This window comes from Pleurodeles waltl, chromosome 12 (assembly GCF_031143425.1).
Source record: "Pleurodeles waltl isolate 20211129_DDA chromosome 12, aPleWal1.hap1.20221129, whole genome shotgun sequence".
Taxonomy (NCBI): domain Eukaryota; kingdom Metazoa; phylum Chordata; class Amphibia; order Caudata; family Salamandridae; genus Pleurodeles; species Pleurodeles waltl.
In genome coordinates this window covers 555,499,072-555,512,304 of record NC_090451.1, presented here as the reverse complement: position 1 = coordinate 555,512,304, position 13,233 = coordinate 555,499,072, and positions in this window count along the sequence as shown.

Genomic DNA, 13,233 nt, shown 5'->3' with positions numbered 1-13,233 from the left:
TATACACAAGTTAAAAAAATACTCAGTGTTACCAAAAATAAAGGTATTTATTTGGGTGACACAGTGGCAAAAATATCTTAGAGACAATACTCCTGCTTGGAGGTAAGTATTATACACAATATATACACTAGACACCAAAATTAGACAAGTAAATAGTCATAGAACAATGCAAACAGTAGGAAATCCTATAGAATGCAATGGGAGAAAATAGGTCTAGGGGCAACACGAAACATATACTAAAAAAGTAGAATGTGAATCACAAATTCCCCCCTAGACAACTGTAGTGTGTGCAGAATCTTGGGAGAGTAAGAATACAGTAAAGGTAAGTAAATTACCTCACCCCAGCGCCCAGAAAAGCAGGAGTAAAATACTGCAAGTTTCCTTAGGACACAATACAGCTGTTTTTGGGATTTTGCAGCAGCCAACCAAGTCTGCAAAGAACAACTGCTGGATTATTGGACCTGAAGACCTGCAGAGGAAGGGGACCAAGTCCAGATGTCAATAGAAGTTCCAGGAAGGACAGGAGCCCCTGCCAACCCAGAAGAGGGTGCAAAAGAAGAGTCCGTGGTTAGTAGAAGACTGCAGAAATGCACCCTAGGAAGATGCCAGCGGGTTCCTACATGATGCAAAAGATGTCTCACGGTGTGAAGATCGTTGCAGATGGGATTTCGTATTGGAAGGCGTGTTTTTCATCAAAATGGCGCTGGATGGACCCAGGAGGGACCTGGGGGCCTCAACTCTGTGTGAGGATGAAGAGGGGGCTCTCAGCACTTTAGAGAGTCCTGAGGATGCCAGCCAGCACCCCCAGAAGCCGCAGGATCTGGGTTCAAAGGAGGTGCAAAACGTAGTTGATGCAGCACAACAAAAGAAGGTCCCACGCCGCCGGACAACAACTCAGCAAATTGAGCGTCACAGGGTGGAGTGCTTGGGACCTGGGCCAGGCTATGCACAAAGGAATTTTGCAAAGAGTGCACAGAGGCATCAGGAGGCGAAGAAGACACAATACACAGGGGTACTGTCCTTCTCAGAGAAGGCAAGGTATTACCTCCTCCAAATTGCCTCAGCAGGACCTCTGGACAGTCTATGTTGATGACGTCCACCTTCTGTGTCCTTAGGAGCACGCTCGTCTACGTGAGAGGAGTCTCAGGGTACCGGCCATCACCTTGGAAGGTGCCTGCTTGGAGCAGGGGAGTGACTCCCTCACTCCACTGGAGATTTCTTCGGTCCTTCTGGTGCAGGATGAAGACAGGGAGTTCCCAGAGCGTGCACACCATGGAAACTGTTGCAGTTGCTGACTTGGAGCTGAGCTTGCTGAAGAAAAGTGTCTCTTGTAGACACTTTGGGGGTGATTCTGACCGCGGCGGACGGCGGTCGCCGCCCGCCACGCGGTTCCCGCCGAAAGACCGCTCCGCGGTCAAAAGACCGCGGCGGTCATTCTGGCTTTCCCACTGGGCTGGCGGGCGACCGCCGAAAGTCCGCCCGCCAGCCCAGCGGGAAACACCCTTCCCACGAGGACGCGGGCTCAGAATTGAGCCGGCGGTGTGGGAAGGTGCGACGGGTGCAGTTGCACCCGTCGCGAATTTCAGTGTCTCCTAGGCAGACACTGAAATTCTTTTTGGGGCCCCCAGGGGCCCCGCGGCACCCCCTACCGCCATCCTGTTCCCGGCGGGAGAACCGCCAGGAACTGGATGGCGGTAGGGGGTGTCAGAATCCCCATGGCGGCGGAGCACGCTCCGCCGCCATGGAGGATTCTCAAGGGCAGCGGAAAGTCGGCGGTACACCGCCGACTTTCCGTTTCTGGCCGCAGCTGAACCGCTGCGGTCAGAATGCCCAGCGGTGCACCGCCAGCCTGTTGGCGGTGCTACCGCCGACCTCCGCCATGGCGGTAATTACCGCCAGGGTCAGAATGACCCCCTTTGTTGCAGTTACAGCGTTTCAAACAGGCCAAAAGTGGGGGTAACCATGCTAGAAAGAGGCTACTTTCTCACATGGGGAAACAAGCCTTTCCACAATCATGGTCTGACTAGCACGGTGTCCCTCAGAGCAGTGACTGGGACCCCCTTAATTTTTACCTGGTAGAAGGGACTACTTGCACCCTCTGGGATCAGCAACTCACCCTCATAGTTCACCTCCCAATTAAGGGAGATTACAGCATGATCTATGACCTGGCCCTGGGGATTACCTCCCCCTAAGGTCACACTGGCCACCCCTGTTGAGGGGCAACCAGTGGGGATTTTCTTAGGACAGAGTCCCTTTCTTGTGTCCTAGCTGGGAATACTCAAAGCAAAAGGGTTGAAAATGGGGTGCCCTGGGCCCCCGCCTACCAGAACCGCCCTCCTTCCTATCAGAAGGGGTATGGAAACCTTTTTCTCCCCCCTTATCGTGGGACCTGTCTGTGTCTCCCTTGACTTCGCATTCCTTCTTCTGTTGGGGACCCTGCCCACCCTTGATTGAGTCTCCCACATACAACTTCTTTTGTACCCTAGGGCCGAGCCAATGGTCTGCCTCCTTGGCAAGCTTCCTGGGGTCAGTAAGGTTGCTGGCAATCAAGTGAGGGCGCAGCTCTAGAAAACAACGACTAGACCAGTGCTCCCATGCAATAAAATTGTACAGCTGCTGATAGTCTGCTACCTCGCTACCTTCACCCAACCATCCAGTGCTCTGCAAAGGGAATCAACATACTCCACCCTAGTTTGGGAACTGAGGCCCATATTTATGAAAACTTTGCGCCACCTTTGCATAATTTTTTAACGCAAAAGCAGTGCTAACTTAACTCCATATTTATATTTTACTGCTAGACCCATCTAGCATCAAAATATTGGAGTTAGCACCATTTATAGGAAGCGCCAACCCACCCTACATCTCACTGCGACAATGAAATGCAAGGTAGGCGTTCCCTTCCTAAAAATGACCATAGCCCTCTGGCGCCATATTTACATCCTGAAGCAAAAACGATGCACACCAAGGAAGCGGACCTCAAAAATTACACTAAGGCCCTCATTACAACCCTGGCAGTAAATCCCGCTGCCCGCCGTTCCGGCGTCCGCCAACATACTGTGTCCGCAGTGGAAATCCACAATGAGTATTATGACCCACACTGAGAATTCCGCCACTATACAGACACCCTCACAAGTCCCCCAGACCAAAGGTCAGTGATAAACTGGCGGTAGCAAAACCCACACCATCATGCCAACAAGAATACGCCCACAGTATCACAACCCACGAATCAACGCAGCGGTCATTCTATTGCGGTAAACCATTGGCAGTACACACCGCTGCGCTCAAAATACACACACACTTTTAAAACTACACCACATTGGACAATTCAAAATACACACACCTGACACACATACACACACCACACCCTCACACTCAGACCACTATGAAACACACACCCACATTACCCACAACCCCTTACACCGAAAAATTTGGAAGAAGCACAGAGAGAGAAAAGCAAAGACCACACCAGCATCCAGAGGCACACAACACCATCACTCATACACCATCCATGCACAACACACCAAACATCCTAACATATCACCCCACACATCACATCAACCATCACCTCACACATCACCCACACCACATCATGGCACCTCAAATACACCCCAGGTTCTCTGAGGAGGAGCTCAGGGTCATGGTGGAGGAAATCGTCCGGGTAGAGCCACAGCAATTCGGATCACAGGTGCAGCAGACGTCCATTGCAAGGAAAATGGAGCTATGGCAGAGAGTCGTCGACAGGGTCAACGAAGTGGGACAGCATCCAAGAACAAGGGATGACATCAGGAAGAGGTGGAATGATCTACGGGGGAAGGTGTGTTCTGTGGTTGCAAGACACCAGGTAGCCGTACAGAGGACTGGCGGTGGACCACCACCTCCTCCCCTACAACTAACAACATGGGAGGAGCAAGTCTTGGCAATACTGCATCCTGAGGGCCTCGCAAAAGTAGCAGGAGGACTGGACTCTGGTAAGGCAAATCTTTACTATTATATCCCCTCCACCCTACCTGCATGCCAACACATACTCCCACCCTCACCCTCACTCCCATGACTTCACCATCTCCCACACACCCCACCATCACGCCCCACCACTCCCACAACTAAGCCCTGCATGCAACAACAATGCATAGACACCCATCACAGACATTTATGGACACCCATCACCATAGCATGTCCAATAGAAAGACTCACCCAGGGCACAAAATCCCCACTCACACAAGGGCCAAGGCGATAGTGCAAGCACAGTAATAGAGGGAAACACAGCCATTGCACAAGATGGCACACACAGATAAAATAACAGTGCATTTACACCCCAACAGGACCCCTACCCAACGTCACATGACAGGAGGTGCCAGCCATATCCAGTCCCCCCACAGAAGAGGGCCACAGTGACAACAGCATATCTGCACGCCTGGATCAAGATGACCAGCCTGGCCCATCAGAGACCTCTGGACAGTCGGTTCCCAGGCCACAGTTCCAACCCACCACAGAACCTCCCTCCTCAGGAAACACTACCACAGCACCCACCCAGCGGCCTATGCCACTGTCCCCAGGACCCGTCAATCAGCAGTGTGTCCACCACTACAGGGACCCCAGGCAACCACACAAACCCAAGAAAATCAGTGACCTGGGGTCAGTGGCAGTGGGCACACGGTTCAGGGGACGGAGGACAGGACAACAGGGAAGCTGGGAGGACTGCTGTGCGACAGGGGGAGGACAGGCCCAGGGAACCGACCCTCCACGAGGCACTATCAAACATCATTGGAGCATTCCACTATTCCCAGGAAACCATGGGCACAGTACTGGCCAAGTTTCAGGAGACCCAGCGGCTGCAGGAGGGACAATACATGGGAATCAGGGAGGACCTCACCAACATCTACACCATCCTGGTCACCATAGCAGGGGTGCTGGCTGACATAGGCAAGACCATGAGGGAGGCAGTGGCACAACAAAGTGCCCCTGACACTAGCCAAGTGGAGGAACAGCCCTCCACCTCCACCGGAGCTAGTGGACAGGAGGCCTGCCACAGGAACAACAGCCCACCAGCACCCAACCCCCTGCAGAAGGAGAACCACCCCGCAAACAGTCCCTGCGATCCAGGCAGAAGACAGAGAACATTGCCAAGACCCCCGCCAGAAAATAGGACCCTCCTGATTGTCACCCTTCCGTCCCACTATGTCACCCTGTCCACCTTGAACTGCCATTACTCCCCTTCCTAGGCCCCATTGGACAATGCACCTGTGATACCAAGAGACTGGACTCTACTAAGGACCTTCCTCCACCATCACCCCAGCCCCTTCCACATACCCCTATACACATTAGCCCCTAAATAAACACCCTTGAATCACAAACCAATCTGGAGTCAGTCTGTTCTTTCACAAATGTATTATTACAACATCACCAACAAATATCAATGTAAATTTTCATTTGCTCATACCAATGTATGACAGTTGTTGGGCAGCAGTACATATAGCAGAAGGCTGAATGAGGTACCCAGATCTGAAAAATGGAAAGCCAAAGTGAACTGTCAGTGTCCATAGACAGAGGTGAAGAGGCTGACTTTTACAATATCCTACTGTATTCAGAAATGTGAGGAACAGTGGCAGTCTCTTACCTGTGTGTTACTGGAAGTACTGCATGATGATGTTCGTTCGGTTGTCAATATCTTCTTCCTCTGCCTCCTCTTCCTCACTATCCACTGGCTCCACCGCTGCCACAAGACCATCACCGGGCAAATCCTCCTGCAGAAAAGGCACCTGGCGTCGCAATGCCAGGTTGTGCAACATGCAGCATGCCACGATTATCTGGCACACCTTCTTCGGTGAGTAGTATAGAGAGCCACCTGTTAGATGGAGGCACCGGAATCTGGCCTTCAGGAGGCCGAACGTCCTCTCAATAATATGCCTAGTTCGCCCATGTGCCTCATTGTAGTGTTCCTCTGCCCTTGTCCTGGCATTCCTCACTGGGGTCAGTAGCCATGACAGGTTGGGGTAACCAGAGTCACCTGCAAATGTCAAGGAATACCTGTTAGACACACACTAACCCTTAGGGACTACCCCATACCAAGACACCTACTCATACTGTGTGGGGACCTTGGGCTCACCTATTAGCCACACCGGTGCCTCTGAAGTTGGCCCATCACATAAGGGATACTGCTATTCCTCAAAATGTAGGCATCATTCACAGAGCCAGGATACTTGGCATTCACATGAGAGATGTACTGGTCCGCCAAACACACCATCTGCACATTCATCGAAAGGTAGCTTTTTCGATTTCTGTACACTTGTTCATTTCTCCCGGGGGGACAAATGCCACATGTGTACCATCAATGGCACCAATTATATTGGGGATATGTCCCAGGGCATAAAAGTCAGCTTTCACTGTGGGCAAATCCTCTACCTGGGGAAACACGATGTAGCTGCGCATGTGTTTCAGCAGGGCAGACAACACTCCGGCCAACACGTTAGAAAACATTGGCTGAGACTTCCCAGATGCCATGGCCACTGTAGTTTGAAAGGAGCCAATTGCCAGGAAATGGAGCTCTGACAGGACCTGCACTAGAGGGGGGATTCCTGTGGGATGGCGGATAGCTGACATCAGGTCTGGCTCCAATTGGGCACACAGGTCTTGGATTGCGGCACAATCAAGTCTGTAGGTGATAATGATGTGTCTGTCTTCCATTGTCGACAGGTCCAGCGGTTGTCTGTACACTGGAAGATGACGCCATCTCATCATCTGCCCCAGCGGATGTGCCCTATGGAGGAGAATGGTGAGCAGAGGGCCATGTACCACATAGGTTGCACAAGTGTGTTTGCAGTAATGTGAGTAAATCCGTGTGCGGCGTAGTTTGTCCGTATATCTGCCAAATTGTGTTGTGACGCAGTTAGGTGCCATGCCATGTGCCCCCCTGAAATGGCAGCTGCCTGACCTGTGAGGAGGGACAAGGGGAAATGATGTAACTGCACTGGCTTTGTGCAACGTCGCGGTAGGCGGTCGAAGACCACCGCGCAATTCAGCATTAGTTATCACTGGGCCAAATGGGTTCCAGGAGCCAATGACGATGTACGCCGGCGGTGACGGTATGCACCGCCGCGGACGTGACCGCCATTTTCTATCTGTTCACTCACTTGATACCTGACCTTCAACAGGAGAGGACCTACACTGCAAGTGCTGCTGTGACCCGAGTCTGGAAGCGACAATGGCTCAAGTGTCTGGGGAGAGGGTCCCTGCCTCCACCGCAGAGGAGTTGGACAAACTGGTGGATGGGGTTCTCCCCTAGTACACGCTACTCTATGGTGCTCCAGAAAAAACAGGTGAGTACACTGTGAGCATGATGTGTGGGCAATGCCTGTTTGGAGTGGTGTGGATGGAAGATACATGTCGGGGGCTGAGGACTGCATATGAGGATGGTGAGGGTATGTGCATCAGGCCATGGTGGGCAATGAGTATGATGGTCCGGACGGGTGAGTAATTTCCTTTCCTCCTGTTCCTTTCCTCTAGGTCAGCGCCCACCAGAAGAAGGGTATTTGGCGTGCCATTGCCAAGGAAGTGCGGACTCTGGGGGTCTATCATAGACGGAGCACCCACTGACGCAAGAGATGGGACCTTGGAAGGATGAAGCACTCTGGGCACAGAGCCCCTTCGAGAGCCAGTGGAGAGATACATCCACTCACCCTATCCTTGGCAGGATGAAGCACTCTGGGCACAGAGCCCCCTCCAGAACCAGTGGAGAAAGGCATCCACTCACCCTATCCTTCGCAGGATGAAGCACTCTGGGCACAGAGCCCCCTCCAGAACCAGTGGAGAGATACATCCACTCACCCTAGCTTTGGCAGGATAAAGCACTCTGGGCACAGAGCCCCCTCCAGAACCAGTGGAGAGATACATCCACTCACCCTATCCTTTGCAGGTTGAAGCAGGCTGGGCACAAAGCCCCCTCCAGAACCACTTGAGTAAGGCATCCATTTGGGAGATTTGCGGCTTTGCACTCCCCAGGACCAAGAAGTGGGCAGTGCACCCACTTGAGAGACTTGAGAGACTGTGGCTTTGCACTCCCCAGGACCAAGCAGTGGGCAGTGCACCCACTTGAGAGACTTGAGAGACTGTGGCTTTGCACTCCCCAGGACCAGGCAGTGGGCACGGAGCCTCCTCAAGGGGCAGTGGTGTCATACCATCATCCGGCTGAGGTGCCCCCCTCCTCTTCCCCCTGAGGTGCCTATTTTTTTTCAACCTGATACCCCTGCAGTGTTCACTCCGTTTTGAGGCAGGTGTCATGTGTGGGCTTCACCCGGGCTTTTTGGGACCACTGGTCCACGGACATTTCATGGGACAGTGTACAGACTTGTGTACTTGCTGTAAATATTTGTGTATACTGATTATTTGCTGTTCTCTTGATCTATCAGATTGTTCGAATATTACACTAGTTAAACTCATTTTGTTTGGTCCTTGTGTTCTTCCAGGGGGTGACGGGGTGTATCTGTGATTTTATTGGATATGTGTGTGTGTATGTTGTGGGTGGGGGGTGTGGGTGCTGCATGTCGCATGTGTGTGTCACTCTCTTTTCCCTCTTCCCCTCCCCTGTGTGCTAGGTGCAGTTCTCGCCGTTGTCGTCGCCACTGCCGCCTTCTTTCCACTTCGTGGTATATTAATAGGTACAGCAACAAGGGTAGGATCTGCAATTCGTCTCCTTGGGTGTCGAGAGGTAAGTGGTTTCCCTTCTGTGTACTGGTTCCGCTGTGCTTTTGATGCCGTTGGTAACGCCCCGGAAAAGCTGGTGGATTGGTGCCTTGTAATAGTTTGGGCGGTACATTGTCTTCCACCTGTCTGTTGGCGGTTACCGCCACAGTGTTTGTTGCTACCGCCGTGGCGGTCGGAGTGTTAAAGTGGCTATCTGTGTTGGCGGTTTCCGCCATGGTCATGATCCCATTTTTATTACCGCCGGCCTGTTGGCGGTATTACCGCCACTTTAACACCAACCGCCAGGGTTGTAATAAGGGCCTAAGTCTGATTAGCATCAAAATTTAACATCTGGTCAGACCAGGCATTAAAAAGAGGCTCACACACCACCACTCAAGGAAAACACACAGAAGGACCATTTGCAACCTCGAGGACAACATGAGAGGGGCACTGCTCCAGCTTGGCACAGGTCGCAGACGTCAGCGAAGACAACAGGTCCCTCCACCACCACCACCGCAGCAGCCCCAAACACCACCACAGCAGCCACAAAGGCAGCACAGAAGGGAGGAGAAGATCTTCAGACAGGGGACAACCATCCTTGGCCTCAGGGAACAAGATGTCATAAGGATGTACCGACTGAACCAGGAGTCCATTGTACGCCTACAGCACCACATTACGTCACAAATCACAGCAAGGGTGCAATTCCCACAACTATATCACTCATGACAAAGCTCCTTGCTGTCCTTTATATGCTGGTGTCTGTATCTTTTCAGATAATGGGAGCACAAGTGGCTGGTATGTCCCAGCCATCCTTCTCAGTCCTCCTACCTAAGGTCCTGGGCGCAATCATACATCTCACACTTCACCACATCTGCTTCCCAAACACCTAGAAACTGCAGCAGGAGACCAAGCAAGGTTACTACCAAATTGCAGGTTTTCCGCATGTGCTGGTTGCAATGGACTGCACCCAAAAATAACTGGTGCCACCTGCAGCAACCAGAACATCTATATAGTAACCACAAGTACACCCATTTGATCAATGTGCAGGCCATTGTGGACCACCATGGGCTCTTCACTAACATCCTAGCAAAATATCCCGGCAGCATCCATGATGCCTACATATTCCGTCATTCCACTATCAATAAGCGGTTCCAGGATGGGCAATTTGGCAATGGCCTACTTGTAGGTAAGCCATTATACCAATCCTTACACACACAACACACCAACCATGTAGGACAAACAAGACATACACCACACAAAATACATATGGGCAGGCAACAACACATATGCAACATGCCACACTACACCGTAATCATTGCACATCACAAACACATACACCCACATGTACATAACACAGCCACAACCTGACTGGCACACAACTTGTGGACAGGTAGAGCAATGTCCCCTTTGCATATAGAAGTTGCCAACAAACCACTACTAGTGTCCACTGGTTGACAACTAAATACAGAATCCACACACATTACACCAAACAAAGAATAGCTCAACTATGTCAATGGCATAGACCACGGCCATTTAAAGAAAGTCACACATAGGCAAAGCCCCACATAAATCATGGTGTGCAAGCCTCTGGTAGCCCCTATATCAAATGTCACCCACGTGGTGCCATTGCCAACTACATATCACCTACACATACCTGACATACCTGTAGTGTGCACATACACCTGTCTGCTGCACTGTGTCGCACACATACAAATACAAATTAGCCTGCCATGAAAGACCATGGGGCAGAATCATGTGACATAGGGCAGCACCTACTCCAGTCCCACCTCACATGCGCCCATTAGCACCCCCAAACACCATGGCCCTCATTACGAAGATCGGACCGCCGGGCGGCCGTCAATGCGGCCACACCCCCGCCGTGGCCATTTGGAGATCCCTGCTGGGCCGGGGGCGGAAACCTAGTTTCTGCCCGCCGGCCCAGCGGGGATCTCGCCCGCAACACAGGAGCCGGCTCCAAATGGAGCCGGCGGTGTTGCGGCCGTGAGACGGGTGCAGTTGCACCCGTTGCGCTTTTCACTGTCTGCTATGCAGACAGTGAAAAGCTGCATGGGGCCCTGTCAGGGGGCCCCTGCACTGCCCATGCCAGGGGCCCCGTGACTCCCCGTACTGTCAGCCTTTTCCTGGCGGAAAAGGCTGGCGGTAGGGGGACTCGTAATCCCCTGGGCAGCGCTGCTAGCAGCGCTGCCCTGGCGGATTACTACCGCTGGGGCCATTGTGGCAGGAAACCGCCGGCCCTGGCGGTGTGACCGCAGCGCTTCCGCCGCAGTCGTAATGACCTGGGAAGCACCGCCAGCCTGTTGGCGGTGCTTCCGTCATAACAGCCCTGGCGGTCTTGTACCACCAGGGTTGTAATGACCACCCATGTCTGTTCCGTATACTAGAAAAGGTACACTATGGTGCAGAATTTGTGCAAAACTGTAAAGATCATGGATGCCATAGTATGACTCGGCAGGAGTACAGAGGACATGCCTGACCTTGCATGCACCGTACATAGGGACCCATGTGAAAAATAGGAGTGCCCTCTCCCAAAGCCTGCACGGTGCATGTGTTGAAAGTGTCTGTGATAAATCATGTATTGGAAGCTAGGAGACACTACTGCACCAAATTAGATCATCCTAGAAAATGTGTGATACACCCCCTCGTACACTTGATGGCTGGCACAACCATCAACTTCCACAAAGGCTAACTAAGTGTCGCACTGCATGCATAGTGCCACATGGTAACATGGATGGCACAGTTTGGCTTTGTAGGGCTATCATGGTATCTCTACGTCTGACACGGGAAACGCCCTGAACGATGACTCCGTAACAACGAAGTTGTTGACAACGAAAGCGCAACAACGCTTTCGTTAACCATGACTTTGTTGTTTAGTACCTTAACCACGCATGTGCTGAACCACTCACATGCGTGGTTTAGGCACAGAACAAGGGAGCCGGCTGAGGAGGACGACGCAATGAGTCAGGTAAGTGGGGCTGTTTTAGGGGCTGGGGTTGGGTTATTTTTAGTTTTAGGGGCGGGGTGGGGGGTTGGAGTTTTAGTTTTAGGAGCGGGGTGGGGGGTCATGGTATTTTTAGTTTTAGGGGCAGGGGTGGGGGTTGGGGTTTTAGTTTTAGGGGCGGGGTGGTGGGTCGGGGTATTTTTTTTTTTAGGGGTCGGGTAGGGGGTTAGGGTATTTTTAGTTTTAGGGGCGGGGTGGGGGGTTGTGGTATTTTTAGTTTTAGGGGTGGGGTGGGGGTTGGGGTTTTAGTTTTAGGGGCAGGGTGGGGGGTCAGGGTATTTTTAGTTTTCGGGGCAGGGGTGGGGGGTTGGGGTTTTAGCTTTAGGGGAGGGGCGTCAGGCGGTTTAGGTGTAGGGGCGGGGAGGGAGGGTAGGGGTATTTTTAGTTTTAGGGGCGAGAGTGGGGGGTCAGGGTATTTTTAGTTTTAGGGGTGGGGGTCGGGCGGTTTAGGTTTGGGGGAGGGGTATTTTTAGTTTTAGGGGCGGGGTGGGGGGGCCGGGTATTTTTAGTATTTGGGGGTGGGGTGTCAGGTAGTTTAGGTTTTTAGGGGTGGGGGATTGGGGTGGTTTAGGTTTTAGGGGTGGGGTTGGGGTGGTTTTAGGTTTTAGGGGCAGGGTGAGCGGTTCCGGTAATTTTAGGGGTGGGGTGGTTTTAGGTTTTAGGGGTGGGTTGGGGGTCAGGTAATTTTAGGGGCGGGGTGGGGGCTCGGGGTAGTTTTAGGGGCAGGGGTGTTGGGATAGTTTCACGGGAGGGGCTTGGGGTAGTTTAAGTTTTAGGGATGGGATGGGGGTTGGATTTGTTGTAGGGGTGGGGGTTGGGGTGGTTTTAGGTTTTAGGGGTGGGTTGAGGGGTTGGGTAATTTTAGGGGCGGGGTGGGGGTTTGGGGGGTTTAGGTTTTAGGGGAGGGGTGGGGGCTCAGGGTTGTTTAGGGGTGGGGGTGGTTTTAGGTTTAAGGGGTGGGGGTTGGGGTACTTTAGGTTTCAGGGATGGGGTGGGGGTTTGGTGTTGTTTTAGGGGCAGGGTGGGGGTCGCTGTAATTTTAGGGACGAGGTGGGGGTTGGGGTAGTTTTAGGGGCAAGGGTGGGGGGTTGGCATGGTTTTAGGGGAGGGGGATTGCGTAATTTTTAGGGGTGGGGGTGGGGGGCCAGGGGGACACATGCTGGAACCATGCATGCCTATCACTAATGCCTTTACCAGGAATGCCTTTACAACGAAAAATAGCTGTTAAGGCATTCCTGGTAAAGGCATTAGTGGTAACAACGTGGTAGTTGTTCAGACCTCGTTGTTCCAGCATGCGTTGTTCCGACATACATTCGTCTGACACCATTGTGGTGCAAGGAGGTGGTAGGTTCCATCCAACAATAGGACACTGCCTCAAAAATGGACTACACAACACATGTTTGCAATGGTTCAACCATCAGTTTGAAATCTTTGAAAATTCCCAGGTCCCTAAACCACTACCCAAGATTGCCATGTCCATCAACAAAGACCTATGAAACCATTTCACAAACACAGGAACATACACTATACCACAAGCA